Source organism: Phascolarctos cinereus, unplaced genomic scaffold (genome assembly GCF_003287225.1).
Source record: "Phascolarctos cinereus isolate Bilbo 61053 unplaced genomic scaffold, phaCin_HiC Scaffold_5;HRSCAF=322, whole genome shotgun sequence".
Taxonomy (NCBI): domain Eukaryota; kingdom Metazoa; phylum Chordata; class Mammalia; order Diprotodontia; family Phascolarctidae; genus Phascolarctos; species Phascolarctos cinereus.
The window spans coordinates 100,333,135-100,340,409 of NW_027555958.1; the positions used below are offsets into that span (position 1 = coordinate 100,333,135).

General features: G+C 38.7%; 1 pseudogene; it reads left to right on the forward strand.

Annotated features, from left to right (window-relative positions):
• Positions 1 to 871: 871 nt before the first annotated feature.
• LOC110208652 (NADPH oxidase activator 1-like) lies at positions 872 to 2,173 on the forward strand (annotated as a pseudogene).
• Positions 2,174 to 7,275: the final 5,102 nt, after the last annotated feature.

Consider the following 7,275-nt stretch of genomic DNA (forward strand, 5'->3'; position numbering starts at 1 on the left):
CTGTTGGGTGAAAAGAGCAAGGCTGACGTGTGCTTTATCCTGCAACCCTACTATCGCAAAGGGAAGGGCCACTCCTGAACTTGATCCATTGATGTTTTCTTCAGGCAGAGGGTCTCATTAAGGCCTTACTTAAAAAATTTGGTTCTGACTCAAATTTATCTCTAAAAAATTTATTCTCATGACCAATGTCCATTTGTAGTCTAATAAAATAATCAACCAACTTTTTATAGTGAGTGCTCCCCCAACCCCGACTATGTGTCCAAATTCTCAGTCCTTTCCACTTATATGTTAAACATGCATGGCCTTGTTTACCTCTCCTCAGGGAACATAATGATTGATGTTTCTATTGCTTTTCAGCTGTTGAGGAGATTCAGTCTTTTTCTGGCATTTGATAATTTGATTTAGCAAGGGTTTTTAACTCAGGTTCTGTGTTTGTGTAGTTTGTTTTCACTTTTGATAATTGTAATCCAATATAATTGGTTTCCTTTGTAATTCTATTTATTTTATGTATTTAAAAAATCATTGTGAGAAGGGTCAATAAGCTTCCCCAGATTGCCTAAAATGAAAATGATTTAAGAACTCCTGATCCAGAGGAATCTTTGCAATCCAATTTAATTCAACATGTGTGAGTAGAACACTCGCTTTGTACTTGCACTGTCTGTGTGCTCTGGATTATATTAAAAATTCATAAGAAATAGATTATAAATAACTTGAAGGAAAAACAGTTTCTGGAAAGAAGACATATATTGTTAGGTATAAAAATGAATGCTATAGACAGCCTTGCAGCTATAGGGTGCTCACTCTATACCTTTTCAAAGGCTCTTTATTTCCCAAAGAGTAGCTAGGCCAGCGTACTTTGGGGTCATCCTTAATGTCATACAGAGATTTGGTGAAGGGATGGCGTGAAGCTGTCCAGACTTTGTATAGGGAAGATTGGGATTTGGCCTTGGAACTATCCTCCAGAATTGAAGAATCTTCTTCCAAGATCTGCTTCAACATGGGCTGTATGCATCTACTAACTGGGAATCCAGACACAGCCCTGCAGGCATCGGATCAAGAAGTGACTAAGGACTCTTGTCTGGCTGTTGGATTCTTCCTGAGAGGAGTGGTTCTCTTTTGACTAGAAAAGCTCCCAGAAGCTCTTTCTGATTATGTCCTGGCCTTGGTCAACCTAAGAAACAATATATTCATTGACTGAGTTTACAATACAAGCTACAAGCTTAGAAGGTGTTGTACAACATAGCAGCTGTGCAGGGCCACTAGAAGCTTAGAAAAGGCCATCTCCAAGAGGCCAGAGGGGAGTTCAGTCAGTCTATAGGCTGCCCTGTACTGGGTGCAGAAACAAATCTTTTTGGACCTTCTGCAAATTCCTGAGGGTCAGATCTTTCACCCCTAGAAGAAGGATGCAGAGCAGCTGAATTCCATGGATTTCCTGGAGAAGCCCAAGGTCATTTCATCTGTCAATACTAATGACAAGTACATTGGTTTTGAGCCTCTCAGGCCACAGAGAATTGACTGGCCACTTTCCCTGATGAAGCCCTTCAACCATGTGAAAGGGGATAAAATGGAAAGTCACAATGGAATCCCATATTCACCCACAAAAGGACTTCCCAAAAAGTCCCATTTAAACCAAGTTGGAAAGCCAATTTCTCCACTTCAAGGACTCCCTCCTCCTAAAGTATTCAGCCCAGGCTCCATTGGTACCATCAGCCCAAGGAGAGGTGTCCAGCAGCCCAGACATTTCTGGGCTTAGTGGGCATTGTACCTTCACTGTAACCTTGGAGGTGAAAAGGAGACCATCTGTGCCTGTCCTCACAGCCCTGCTGAAAGACAAGCTCTTGCAGCAATTAGAAGGTGCACAACTTAGTTATAGCCACCAGGACAGTGGGGAGTTCGTTACAATTTCTGAGGAAGAGGCATATAAAAAGATGTGGCAAGCAGCAACAGCCGAAAAATGTGTGTTCTCTTGAATGGTTGCTCAGTACAGTTACTCTGCACAGGGACCTGAAGACATAGAGTTCTAGAAAGGGATGTTCCCTCTGACGTGAATGACAAGTGGCTGGAGGGCCATTGCTGGGGTCACATTGGGATTTTCCCCAAGTGTTTTGCTCACTTGGCTAGTGTGGCCAAAGAAGAAACCCCAATTGAACCACCCATGATGTACAGCTTCTGAACACTCCTCCCCAGGACAGCCAGGACCAGGGAGTGCACAAGGATCAGGCTCCTTGCCATCACTGGAGTTCCCATTCCCACACCTAGAGTATTCCCCTGTAGTCTCATGTACATGAAGATTTTCCCCCCAACCCTCCCCCTTACTTTTTTAAAACATTCTGCACTTTGTTTTAATAACTGAAAACTGCACCAAGATGCTTTGGGCACCCTACATACGCCACTACAATAATATCAACAACCCAGTATACACCACGGTGAAAAGAACGTATAATGGCACGGTGAAAAGATTGGCAGAGATTTCCTAGAGATTTTGGAATCTTTTGTTTACTCTAAAATCCTATGAGAAAGAAAGGGATTGATTGGACCTGTGATCACATTGGTATAAGGGACTCTCAGGTCAGAAAATTCCCTCTGTCAGTGCAGATGTTGTCTGGAATTTATGGTCTTAGAAAGTTGTCTAGAGCACTGACAGTTTCAGTGACTTGGCCAGGGTCACACAACCAGCTTGTCTCATTTACTTTAGAAGACCCAGGCATCTAGTTCCTGGGAAGAAATTACTTCCTAGGACATCTGCTTCCTAACTAATAGGATCATAGGATTTCGAACTGGAAAAGGGAACCTGAGAGGTCACTGAATCCAAATTCCTCATTTTATGGAGGGAGAAAACAAGGCTCAGAAAAGAAGTGACTTGCTCACAGTCACAAGACTAAGAAATAACAGAACATGGATCTGAACCTAGGTCCTCTTCCTCTAAACCCAGTGCTTTTTCCAGTGCCCAATAATTATTGAGGTAAAAAGAAGCTGGAGGACAGCCAGATCATTCCTGACTACCAGCTTTAGAACCCAGGATTCCAGACACCTAGCCGATTGCTTTAGGTATGTTCTAGACTGACCTCTTCATTTTTCAGATGAGGCCAGAGAGGAAGAAACTTGCATAAGATCAAACAGTGGCAGAGCCCAGACTATACTTCTTCATCCTCCAAAGGGGAAAATACCTTATGAAAAATATTATTACAATTGTTAGCTATTATTTTAAAAAATCTAGCACTATATCCAATTCATGCCTACAGTTAATAAAAATAGCAACATTTGTGTAGTACTGTTAAAAAAAAAGTGAGGTGGGGAAGTAAAGCAGATCCCCATTAATTCAGGGAATGGCTAAACAAATTGTGGTAAATAAATTTGGTAGAATATTCCTATGCTGTATGAAATTATGAATATGAAGAATTCAGAAAAACGTAAGAAGGGGGATGGATCTCTACATCTTTTCTGGCTCTAAGAGGATTTACCTGTGCTCTGACTCAGGGATGAAGGATTTGTACTTTGGGGTGACACAGCAGACCCTTCTTGGTCCCTATGATTGGGGGCTTTGTCAAAGTGGACAGGAAGAGCCCCACCCCACCCCACTCAGTAAGTTGTAAGCATCCAGCATCTTTGGGTCCTGCCTGGTTTAGAACACAGATCTCCCTTGGGCTTCTGGCAATTGGGAAAGGGGAGTAGGAAAATAATTTCTATCTCCTCCCCCCAACCCTTAGCAGCAGCTAGAGGCACATGATCCACCAATGCGTACTTGCCTAGGTGAACCAGAGACTGCACTTTAAGACCTTAACCCTCTCTTCTGTTTTAAATTTCCTCCTCTGAGCATAAATAACCAAATGGAGATCTTAAGAGATGAGCATTTCCCTTCCTTCGGTTCTATTTCTTGAGTTTGAGAGATTAGGAGATCTTGAATTAGTGCTGATTGCCCAGAAGATGACCATCTTTCGGTGAGGGGAAGAACACTACTACCAGAATTCAGCAGCCAAAGGACTAAAGCCAAGAGCCTTCTCCAGATAGACTGCAGATTAAACAGCATAGGTGTGAGGTAAAAGTGAAATGTTTGTTCAGCAATCCCACAAAGTACCTTTACTTTTGGGGAAAGTACGATGTGTGTGTGTGTATGTACGTATGTGTGTGTATGTTTATGTGTGTATTTATGTATATATACACACACAGTATTATACGTTTATGTTTCAGGTATTTATTAACATATACTCATGGATCTTGTGTGTTTTAAGTATTTCTCTTATAGTGGGACAAAAAAAATTAGCTGCCTTATACCTGATATCTGTTTATTATATTGAATACTTTTACTAGAAGGAACAATGCTAATTCTTTTTAGGGTAGACCCTAGACATGAGCTTTACCTAAGCTTTATTGTAGAAATTTTCCTTAGGACTCCAGAGTAGGTATATAACAAGCAGGAGAAAATGTGAATCCCTAGACCTAGGGCATATGCTTGGCTCCAACTCCTGCTAGAGAAGCCTGGGGAAAATTACATGAATAAAGATAAGAACAAGGAAAAACAATACACACAATGACCATAATAATGTAAGTAGAAAGAATGAGAAAAGAAATTATGTATAGGGGCAACTAGGTGGCACAGTGGATAGAGCACTGATCCTGAAGTTAGGAAGACCTGAGTTCAAATCCAGCCTTGGGCCTGTGTGACCCTGGGCAAGTCACTTAACCCCAATTGCCTTAAAATAAATAAATAAATGAATGAATGAATGAATGAATGAATGAATGAATGAATGAATGAATAAATAAATAAATAGCTGTAGAATTATGATTACGCTTAACCCTAGTGAAGAGATGAGAAAATGCATTTCCCCTCTTTGCAAAGGTGGCAAACTATGAGTCTGGAACAATGCAGTGCCTGGCATATAGTAGGCACTATATAAAGGTTTCTTCCTTTCCCTTCCCCTTTTCAGTTGATATTAGTCCTGCTAAGAAAACATTTTTTTCTCTTTTTATCCTTTGTTACAAAGGGATAGGACCTTCAGTCCCTGGCTACCTCTTCTGTTTTGTATTTCTTTCCCTGAGCACAGGTGAGAAGAGGAATATATGCAGAAATAAAGTTAATGTATTTAAAAAGTTGTAAATAAAAATGTTTAAATTAACAGAATCCTAACAGTACTTTTCATAGTAATGAAAACTAGAAGGGAAAGTGGGTGATTGTCAATTGAAAAATGACTGAATAATTGTGGTATATTAACATCTTTATACTTTTAAGGAATGACGAATATAAGGAATTCAGAAAAACATGGAAAGGCTTGCATGAATTGATGCAAAGCAAGCAGAACAATATACACAGCGATTAGAATAATATAAATGAATACTACAATAAAAGGCAGCCAGATTCAGATTAATTGCAGTGTTGACCAGTATTGCTCCCTAGAAACCAGGTGATAATATACTTGTCCCTTTTTTAAATATAGAGGTAGGAGGCTTTGTGAACATAGCATTGCATGTTTTCAGATACAATCTTTTTGCTGTCAGTTTTACTTACCTGTTTTTCTTTATTACTAAGAAGCAAAGTTAATGAAAGATACCCCCCCCCAAAATGAATGATATAACAATAAGCATTACAATAAGCAGAGCAGAGAGAAATCAGTAGCAGCTGGAATAGTCAGAGAAGGCTTCCTAGAAGAGGGGAGAGTCTAATGGATAATGTTTGGATTAAGAAAGTAGAAAACTGAAAATGGACATTCTAGGTGAGGAAAATAGCAAGAGAAAAGGCATGGGGACAGGAATGAGTAGGCTTTGAAGAGATCAGCCTAACTGGAACAGAAGAGACATATTGTGAAACTGGGGAAAATAAAGACCAGAGCTCTTTTTAATATTTTTTTTAATTTATGGACTAAAGCATTCCCATAGCATAATGTGATTTAAAAAAAAAAGATGATTGGCATTATGCCCAAATATTTATAGCAGCTCTTTTCTGGTGGCAAAGAACTTGAAATTGAGAGGATACCCATCAATTGGGGAATGCTAAACAATTTATGGTATATGATTGTGATGAAATACTATTGTGATATAAAAAATGATAAGCTAGATGCTCTCAGAAAAACCTGGAGAGACTTACATGAGCTGATGTAAAGTGAAATGAGAAGAACCAGAAGAACATTGTACACAGTAACAGCAATATTGTAAGATGATCAACTGTGAACAACATAGCAATACCATGATCTAAGACAGCTCTGAAGGAACTATCATGAAAAATGCTATCCATCCACAGAAGAAGAACTAATGGAGCCTGACTACAGATCTAAGCATACTTTTTTACTTTCTTTATTTTTCTTGGGTTTTTATTTTGGTCTATGTTTTCTTTTACAACATGACTAATATGGAAATATGTTTTGAATGATTACACATGTACGACATATCAAATTGCTTGCCTTCTCAATGAAGGGGGGTGGGAAGGAGGGAGGGAGAGAATTTGGAATTCATTTTAAAAGTGAATGTCGAAAATTGTTTTTACATGTAAATGGGGGAAAATAAATAAAAATAAAAAAATCTAAAAACCTTAAAAAATAAAAAAATATAATTGTACATATAAAACTGCAAATCTACTGCATACAACTTGCTATTCCTTTCAAATATATAACAAAATTATCATGTAAATTACTTTTTTCTTCCCTTCCCCCCCACACTCTATACATGGCTACCATTCGATACAAATATATATATGTAAAATTATTCTACACATACTTCTATTTTTCAGTTCTTTCTCTGGATGCAGATGGTGTCCTGCTAATTTGGGTATTGATAGTAGACAAAAGAACTTATTTGCTCAAAGTCATTCTTAAAACAATATGCTGTTACTATATCCAGTGCTCTTTTTTCAGGTAAAGACTGAATGCTTTGTCTTCTGCTACAAGTAGGTCACCCAAAATAAGGCCAGAGTTGATTTTGAAATTAGTCACTTCTTGATTAATCCATGGTAACAGAGAAGAGTTATAGCATTAGTAATATAGAAGTCATGTATACCAACAACTTCAATGAATTTTTTGTTTGTTTGCATTTGAGAGTCTGTCTGATTTTGTGAGACCCAACCCTCATAATGAGAAGGCTATAAAATAATTCTGCGTTCCATTTCATTCTCAATTCCACTCATCCTTCACTTCATACTTCAAAGGATAGTGATGACATTGATCTCTGCTGTGGTGTAGATTACAACCCACCTATGATTTCTTCCTGTGTGATTCTTGCCAATGTCTTTCTGTAAATCTACAAAGGTTCTACTCAGGGTACTAGAGGCCTGCCTCTACAAACTAAGGC